At 47.8% G+C, this 9,131-nt stretch overlaps 1 pseudogene; it reads right to left on the bottom strand.

Moving 5' to 3' along the window:
* Positions 1-5,777: 5,777 nt before the first annotated feature.
* On the bottom strand, positions 5,778-5,875 carry LOC144580712 (small nucleolar RNA U13; annotated as a pseudogene).
* Positions 5,876-9,131: the final 3,256 nt, after the last annotated feature.

The following is a 9,131-nucleotide window of genomic DNA, read 5'->3' as shown; positions in this document are numbered from 1 at the left end:
GAAGGGAGGGAGGGGAGAAGGGTAGGAAAGAGGAAGGGAAGAAGGGAGGGATGGGGAGAAAGGAGGGAGGGGAGGAGTGAAAATGAGGGAGGGAAGGACAGATAGGAAAGGGGAGGACAGATGGAGGGAAGGAAAGAGTTGAAAGAGGAAGAGAAGGAATGATGGCAAGGAAGAAAGGGAGGTAAAAAAAAGGGCAGAAAGCAAGGCAGGAGAGCAGAAGAAAGGAGTAGGGAAGAAAAGAAAGGTGGGAGGGAGGGAGGGAGGGAAGGGGGACAAAGGGAAGGAACTTATTTCCTCTCTAGGCCCAGCTGTCTCAATGTCCATCTGTCACTTGGCCAGCCTCCTGCATGGCCTCCTCCGGGCACAGTGACTCATGCCTGTAATCCCAGCACTTTGGGAGTTCGAAACAGGTGGATCATCTGAGTTCAGGAGTTCTAAACCAGACTGGTCAACATGGCAAAATGCCATCCCTCTTAACAAATACAAAGATTAGCTGAGCATCGTGGCAGGCACCTATAATCTCAGCTACTCTAGAATCTCAGGCGGGAGAATCACTTGAACCCAGGAGGCAGATATTACAGTGAGCCAAGATCGCACCACTGCACTCCAGGCTGGTAACAAAGCAAGACTCCATCTCAAAAAATAACAAAATACCTTCTCCAGGCAGCTGCCTTCTGATGATGCCCCTCCCCAGTTAAGCACAGACCCCAAACTCCTGCCTGACCCTAAAGTGCCAAGTGACGCTGTGCATGTACTCCTCTGGCCACACTGAGTGTCCTCTTAGTCATGCTGCTCCTTCTGCCTAGGTGTTTGCTGTCCCCTGTCTCAGAGCCTTCACTCCCTCTTCCCGGCTCCATCCCCTCATCCTCTGCCTGCCCAGCACCCACCTCCTGGCCATTTAACATGTAGCTCAGGTTGTAATCACAGTACTTTAGGAGGCCAGGGGCAGAGGGTCACTTGAGTCCAAGAGCTTGAGGCCAGCCTGGGCAACAGAGTGAGACCCCACAACTCCACCAAAAATGTAAAAGGAAGAAACATGTAGCTCAGGCATTACCCACCCAGGTAGCCTTCCTGATGGCGCCATACCCAGGTGGGCTCAGGGGCAGCCTCTGTTCTCTGGGCATCAGATGCCTCCTTTCTGTGGCAGTGGTCCTGGGTCAGCTCCTGTAGGAATCCAGGCACAGGATGATGGTGGATGGATCAGGACTGAGGATCAGAGATGTGGAGAGGCAGACAGCTTTGGATGCAGTAGGCAGGATCAGCGGGATTTGCTGCAGGGTGACTGTCAGGGTGCAGGGGAGAATTCCGGACCAGCTTTGTCTTTATCTCTCTCTTCCCTCCAATCCCAGGAGAGCAAACGAGGCAGAAAGACTTGTGGGCCCGACTCACCAGCTCTATCCTCAGGAACTCAAGGACCATCAAGTTCCATGGCTGGGAGGGAGCCTTTCTGGACAGAGTCCTGGGCATCCGAGGCCAGGAGCTGTGTACCTTCTGGACCTCTGGCCGCCTCTTCTTTATGTCGCTGGTGTCCTTCCAAGCATCTACATTTCTGGTTATGTCACTCTAGTCTCTATGCTGAGCAGGACTGGGGAAGGAGTGCGGGGCTCAGGAGGTGAGGTAGGTGGAACCTCCCTGATCCTACCACCCTGTCCATCAAAACCCACACATTCTGGATCCTGTTCTCACCGGGTTTCTGCTTTCTTCTGCGTGAATGAATTAGTTCCATCATTCTGGTGAAGGTGACAGCGGCCGTTGAGGTCTGCTCTTCTGAGAGTTCCAGGCTTCCACTGATGTGGGGAGGAGGGTTCAGGTGCAGACAGACTGCCGAGGTAGAATCCAGGGTCTGAGTGCCTTTCTTGCTGCTGGCCAGCAAATGTCCATAGCCACCCTGTCACTGACATGATCCTTGTTCTGCCGTTCTGTCATTTATTTCTTATTGCTCTCAGATCACTCTTCCTAAAGCACAGCTTTCAGAAGAATTTAAACATGTTGATGCATAGGCAAGGCACAGTGACTCATGCCTGCCATCTGAGCTCTTTGGGAGGCTGAGGTGCCTTGAACCCAGTTGGTGGAGGTTGCAGTGAGCCGAGATTGTGCCACTTCACTCCAGCCTGGGTGACGGAGTAAGACTTTGTGTCAAAAACCAAACCAAACAAAACAAAAATACCACAAATGGGACCAATACCTAGGGCCCTCCCATGCTGCTGTCTTCAGGAGTCCCCAGGCTTAGCCCTCATGTCTATCACCTTCACAAAGAGTCCTTTCCTGACCACCTTCACCACCACCTGAGCACCCCTGCTTGTGCTAGTGCACTCTAACCTGCACCCGATTTCTCTTTACTTTTTTATTTTTGAAGACAGTCTTGCTCTGTTCCCCAGGCTGGAGTGCAGTGATGCAATGTCGGCTCACTGCAACCTCCACCTCCCAAGTTCAAACAATCCTCCCACCTTACCCTCCTGAGTAGCTAGGATTACAGGCAGTTGCCACCACGCCTAGGTAATTATCTTTTTTGTACCTTTAGTAGAGATGGCATTTCACCATGTCGGCCAGGCTGGTCTTGAACTCCTAACCTCAAGGGATCCATCCTCCTCAGCCTCCCAAAGTGCTGGGATTACAGATGGGAGCCACCGCACCTGGCCATACCTGCTTTAGTTTTTATTCTTCATAGCACTCTCCACCTGATGTGCTGTCTGTGTTAATGGTTTGTTTATGGATCGCCTGTCTCTTTCCCCCTCATTAGAATGATGGATCCATTAAGAGAGCAACAACTTTGTTTTCCTCATTGCTGTTTCCCCAGAGCCCGGAACCCTGTCAGGTATATGATAACCAGGCAGTAGTTATTCATAGAATGAATGAATGTAAGAATGAATAAATGGCCAGGTGCTGTGGCTCATGCCTGTAATCCTAGCACTTTGGGAGTCCGAGGTGGGTGGATTGCTTGAGGTCAGGGGTTTGAGACCTGCCTGGACAACATGGTGAAACCCCATCTCTACTAAAAATAAAAAAAGTTAGCTAGGAATAGTGATGCACACCTGTAATCCCAGCTACTCAGGAGGCTGAGGCAGGAGAATTGCCTGTACCCAGGAGGTGAAGGTTACAGTGAGTCGAGATCATGTCACTGCACTGTAGCCTGGCAGAAAGCGAGAGACTGTCTCAGAAATAAATGAAAATAATTTTAAAAAAGAATGAATGAAAGACCAGAAGGCCTAGACAGAAGGAATATGTTACAGCAATCAATAGTGCACAAGGGAAATTACAGTGAATGAGAATTTTTTTTTATTTGAATATTTCAAGATAGCTAGAAGAGAATGATTTTCGTGTTCCCAAAACAAAAGATAAATATTTGAGGTGATGACTGTCTCAGTTACCCCAATTTGATCATTACATATTGTCTACAGCTGGGGTCCCCAACCCTCCTGGCCACGGATCTGTACCAGTAGCCTGTTTTTCTTTTTTTCTCTTTTTGAGACAGAGTCTCAGTCTGTGCAGTGGTGCGATCTCAGGTAAATGTAACCTCCATCTCCGAGGCTCAAGTAATTCTTCCGCCTCAGCCTCCTGAGTAGCTGGGATTACAAGCATGTACCACCACACCTGGCTAATTTTTGTATTTTTAGTAGAGACAGGGTTTCACCATGTTGGCCAGGCTGGTCCCAAACACCTTACTTCAGGTGATTTGCCCTCCTCATTCTCCCAAAGTGCTGGGATTATAAGTGTGAGCCATTGCACCTGGGCTTTTTTTTAAATTATTATTTGACAGGGAGTTTTGCTCTTGTTGCCCAGGCTGGAATGCAATGGCATGATCTTGACTCTCTGCAACCTCTGTCTCCCAGATTCAAGCCAGTTTCCTGCCTCAGACTCCCAAGTAGCTGTGATTACAGGTATGAGCCACCATGCCAGGCTAATTTTTGTATTTCTAGTAGAGACAGGGTGTCTCTATGGTGGTCAGGTTGGTCTCGAACTCCCAACCTCAGGTGATCCCCCTGCCTCAGTCTTCCAGTGTGCTGGGATTACAGGCGCGAGCCACCGTGCCCGTCTCACCTGCTGGGAACTGGGCAGGCAGCACAGCAGGTGAGCAGCGAACGGGCTAGGGAGGCTTTATCTGTGTTCATAGCCGCTCCTTATTTCTGGCATCACCACCTGAGCTCAACCTTCTGTCAGATGGGTGGCGTTGTTAGAGTCTCATAGGAATGCAAACCCTACCGTAAGCAGCACATGCGAGGGAGCTGGACTGCTTGCTCCTTATGAGAATCCAATGCCTGTTTATCTGTCAATGTCTCCCGTCACCTTCAGAAGGGATGCTCTAGTTTCAGGAAAAAAGCTCAGGGCTCCCACTAATTTTACGTTACGGTGAGTTGTGTAAATATTTCATTATATATTACACTGTAATAATAACAGAAATGGGTCGGGCACAGTGGCACATGCCTGTTATCCTATCCTTTTGGGAGGCTGAAGCAGTCGGATCACCTGATGTCGGGGGTTCAAGACCAGCCTGGCCAACATGGTGAAACACCGTCTCTGCTAAAGGTACAAAAACTGGCATGGTGGCAGGAACCTGTCATCCCAGCTACTTGGGAGGCTGAGGCAGGAGCATTGCTTGAACCCAGGAGCGGAGGTTGCAGTGAGCCACAATCATAGCATTTTGGGATGCCGAAGTGGGCGGATCACCTGAAGTCAGCAGTTCGAGACAAGCCTGGCCCACAGGTGGAACCTCGCCTGTAATAAAAATACATAAATTAGCTAGGTGTGGTGGTAGGAGCCTATAAGCTGAGTTACTCGGGAGGCTGACGCAAAAGAATTGCTTGAACCCAGGAGGTGGAGGTTGCAGTGAGCCAAGATCATGTCCCTGGACTCCAGCCTGGGCAATATAGGAAGATTCTGGTTTTGTTTTTGTTTTTAAAGGCAAGCCAGTTACAATGGCTTATACCTATAATCCCAGAATTTTGGAGGCCAAGATGGAAAGATCACTTGAGGCTAGGAGTTCCAGGTAAACCCGGGCAACATAGCATGACCCCATCTCTACAAAACATTTTTTAAAAATTGGGCACAGTGGCATGTGCCCATAATCTCAGCTACTCAGGAAGCTGAGGCAAGAGGATTGCTGCAGCCCAGGAACTGGAGGCTGCAGTGAGCCATGCTTGTGCCACTGCACTCCAGCCTGGGTGACAGAGTGAGACCCTGCGTCTCAAAAAAAAGAATTCAGAGTAGAGAAAGGTATGAATTGTAAGTTCAAGCATTGAACGTCTCACATTTCCTTCAGAAGTGTTGATGCGTGCCCCAAGAACTCTGCATTCATTTCCCAGCGCTGCCTTAAGAAAGTACCCTAAACTGTGGCTTCAACCACAGAGATTTATTCTCACAGTTCTGGAGACCAGGAGTCTGAAATCAAGGGATTTTTTATTGTTTGTTTGTTTTTTGCTCTGAAGGCTGTGAGGGAGGTCCGTCCCAGTTCTCGCTCATGGATTCTCAGAGCCTCCAGAGTTCCTTGGCTTGCAGGTGGTCTTCTGTCTCTGTCTTGAAACTGTCTTCCCTTTGTAGGTGTCTTTGTCCGCACATCCCCTTTTTATAAGGACACCAGGCACACTGGATTAGGATTCACCCTCATTACCTCAGCTTAGCTCGATCACATGGGAAGAGGCTATTTCCAAATAAGGTCGCATCCACAGACCCTGCGGCATAGGGCTTCAGCATCTTTCGGGGAGACAGAGCACAACGCATAACACTATAGATTTGCACATATTTTTAGTTTGAGTTTCTGGGTTTTATTTTTTATTTTTTCGTGTCGGATGAGTGATGTGATGATACCGTAACAAGTTTTGAGAATGGCACATATCATAAAATAGCCTGATAACCCAATTGTCGTGCTTAGGTTTTGGTTTTTTAAAATTTTAGTTTTTCTTGAGGCAGGGTCTTGCTGCAATACTCATGCTGGAGGGCAGTGGTGCAATCATGGGTCACCGCAGCCTTAACCTCCTGGACTCCAGCGATCTTCCCACCTCAGCCTCCCAAAGAGCTAGGATTATAGGAATGAGCCACCACCCCCAGCTGTTCCCTATTTTTTGTTTGTACGTTGTTCATTTTTCTGAAAAAACACACTTTTTATCTGTGCATGCTGGCTCATGCCTGTAATCCTCAGTACTTTGGGAGGCCAAGGCAGGTGGATCTCTTGAGATCAGGAGTTCAAGACCAGCCCGGCCCACATGGTGTAACGCCTTCTCTACTAAAAATACAAAAATGAGCTGGATGTGGTGGTGTGTACCTGTAATCCCAGTTACTCGGGAAGCTTAGGCAGGAGAACCGCTTGAACCCTAGAGGCAGAGGTTGCAGTGAGCCAGGTTCATACTACCGCACTCCAGACTGGGTGGCAGAGCGAGACTAACTCAAAAAAAGTGAAATATACATACATATAAGCGTGCACATGAACACACACACACACACACACACATACACCTTGGCAATTTTTTTATATATCAGCATTCACTGGTACGATGTAAATTCTATGGTAGATTTTATTTAGATTAATACAATCTAAATATTATTCTATTAAGTGCCACAACTAAAAAAAATAGGCCATGCATTTAAATGATTCAAAGTTCAAAAACTATGAAAGAGTATAGAACCGAGTCTCCCATATGGCAGCTCATGGCATATGTGTTTATGAAATCTACGTGAGGCCTGATACGGTGGCTCATGCCTGTAATCCCAGCATTTTAGGAGGCCGAGTCGGGTGGCTCACCTGAGCTTAGGAGTTTGAGAGCAGCCTGACCAACATGGTGAAACCCCATCTATACTAAAAACACAAAAAGCAACCGGATGCGGCGGTGAGCCCATATAACCCTATCTACTTTGGAAGCTGAGGCAAAAGAAGTGCTTGAACCTGGGGGACAGAGGTTGCGGTTAGCCAAGATCATGCAACTTCACTTCAGCCTGGGCAACGGAGCGAGACTCCATCTCAAAAAAGAAAAAAAAATCTAAATAAATTAACATTTAAGACAATGAAAGATTTGGTTCTTTGCGTGGGCCACATTTCAAGTGCTCCACAGCTGCAGATGGCCCGGAAATATGGTCTTTATTTCAAAAAGTTCTATCGGTTGGTGTTGGTGCAGCCTTAAAGCCGCTCTCCCACCCCTCCTCGAAGCCAACCACTGTTACGGTTCCTTTGGTGATTCTTTTCCGAGATGATCTATGCACACAATCAGCACGTGGAGTTAATATATTTACCTAATAAAATCAGCATCTCCCGTGTAGTGCAAATGACCATGTAATAGTCCATGGAATGGAATGTATTCAGCTAGTTTCATAATGAAGTGCTCTTGAGTTTTTCCCAGGTTTCCTGTTAAAATTATTCTGTCGAGAACACCATTCTCTCACAGAGTACATTTTTAACAGTGGAATTCCCTGGCCAGAATGTTTATATGTTTTTCTCATTTCTTTTCTATTTTCTTTCTTTTTTTTTCTTTCCTTTTCTTTCTTTCCCTCTCACTATTCCCTCTTCCTACTTTTTTCTTCCCTTTCCCGCTCTCATCCTCCTCTTTTTTCTCTCCCCCACTTTTTCTTTTACAAGGTCTTCTATTTAATGGCATAATCCTAATTCACTGCAGCCTTGAACCCCTGGGCCCAAGCGATCCTCTTTCCTCAGCCTCCCAAGTAGCAGAGACTAAAACCTGTGCCCCCATGCCTTTCTATATTTTTATTTTCTTTTTAGTGGAGATCGGTCTTACTATATTGTTCAGGGTCGTTTTCATCTATGTAGGTGCTTTTCAAGAGATCTTACCAAAAGGTACCTGGATAGAGCTTAGTCACTTGAAGCTCTTGTCCTTGTGTTGAAATTTTGTGTCTGCCTCCTCCATCCCGGGGAGATTTAAAACTTCTATCCCCTTTTCAGGCAGATCAGTGACTTCAAAAAGTGTACGAATGTTGTGAGGCAAGGCGGAAGGATCACATGAAGTCAGGAATTTGGGCCCAGGCTGGCCAGGAAGGTGAAACCCTGCCTCTACCAAAAATACAAAACTTACATGAGCGTGGTGGTGCACGCATGTAGGCCCATCTCAGGAGGCTGAGGCATGCGAATTGTTTGAATCTGGAAAGCGGATGTTGCAGTGAGTTGAGATCGTGCCGCCGTACTCCAGCCAGATACAAATAGCAGCTTTAGACTTGATCTCGCCAGGCATGACCACTGGGCAGGTTCAGCATAGGATCACCGATTCTGCCTCAGTTTTCAGTGTCTTCTCTGGGGCCTGGAGTATAGCATCTGAAGCCGAGCTGGATGTCTTGCTGCATAAATACTCTCTCCACTTCCACCTTTTGCCATCAGCCTGGGTGAAGACTCATGTCAGGGGAGAGCCGTCGTCCTCCTACAGCCCCACCTGTCTGATGGCTGAGACTTCTGCCTCATTTCCAGAACTCCCAGGGGCCCTTGAACGTCTTGTTATCTGCTACATATGCACGCACAGATTGCCCGTACCTCCCCCTCAGACCTTCCTGCCACTCTCTATAGAGCTGTCTGAAGCCTCAAAATGTTTATTTGCCTTTGGAGAAATTCTACTTCCATCTGCCCCAGACTCATCAAAATTACAGTAACAGCCAGCACTCCAACTTTCTGGATCCTGTTCCAGCAGAGAGGAAGTCTGTTCTTCAAGTCCTCTTTGTAACCCCATTTAAGATGAGGAAACTGAGGCAGATGAGCTCATGAATACAAAGTGCCAGAGCTTGGGTTCAACCTCGAATCCCTGGGCCCAGGGGTTCGAGGCTCGTGTTCAACCTTAGAGTTTGTGGGATTTAAGGTTGATGTTGGAAGCGTTCTGTTTGGCACCCCCTACCCTGGTGTGTGGGTGTTGTGTCCTGGGTTGCCTGCAGAGCCCCAGTTTATGCCTGCTGACCTGACGCATTTGTGACTAGCGTTGTCTTTAACTGCAAAACGTCGTGGCTTGGGAGAGAAATTCTGTGCTCACCCAGTTCACCCGCACCCTGAGGAAGCTCTGACACCACCGCACAGCTTCTGATACATACTGGAGAAAGCCAGCGCTAGGAGGTGCCTGTCAGAAGAAAGAGCTGCAAGCATCTACATCCACATGTAGACATATCTGTACAGATACATTCATATACACACATCCATATATATACATGTCTTTACA

Source organism: Callithrix jacchus, chromosome 21 (genome assembly GCF_049354715.1).
Source record: "Callithrix jacchus isolate 240 chromosome 21, calJac240_pri, whole genome shotgun sequence".
In the NCBI taxonomy this organism is placed as follows: Eukaryota; Metazoa; Chordata; class Mammalia; order Primates; family Cebidae; genus Callithrix; species Callithrix jacchus.
Note: the sequence above shows the minus strand (reverse complement) of the source record. Positions and strands in the feature narration are given on the sequence as shown.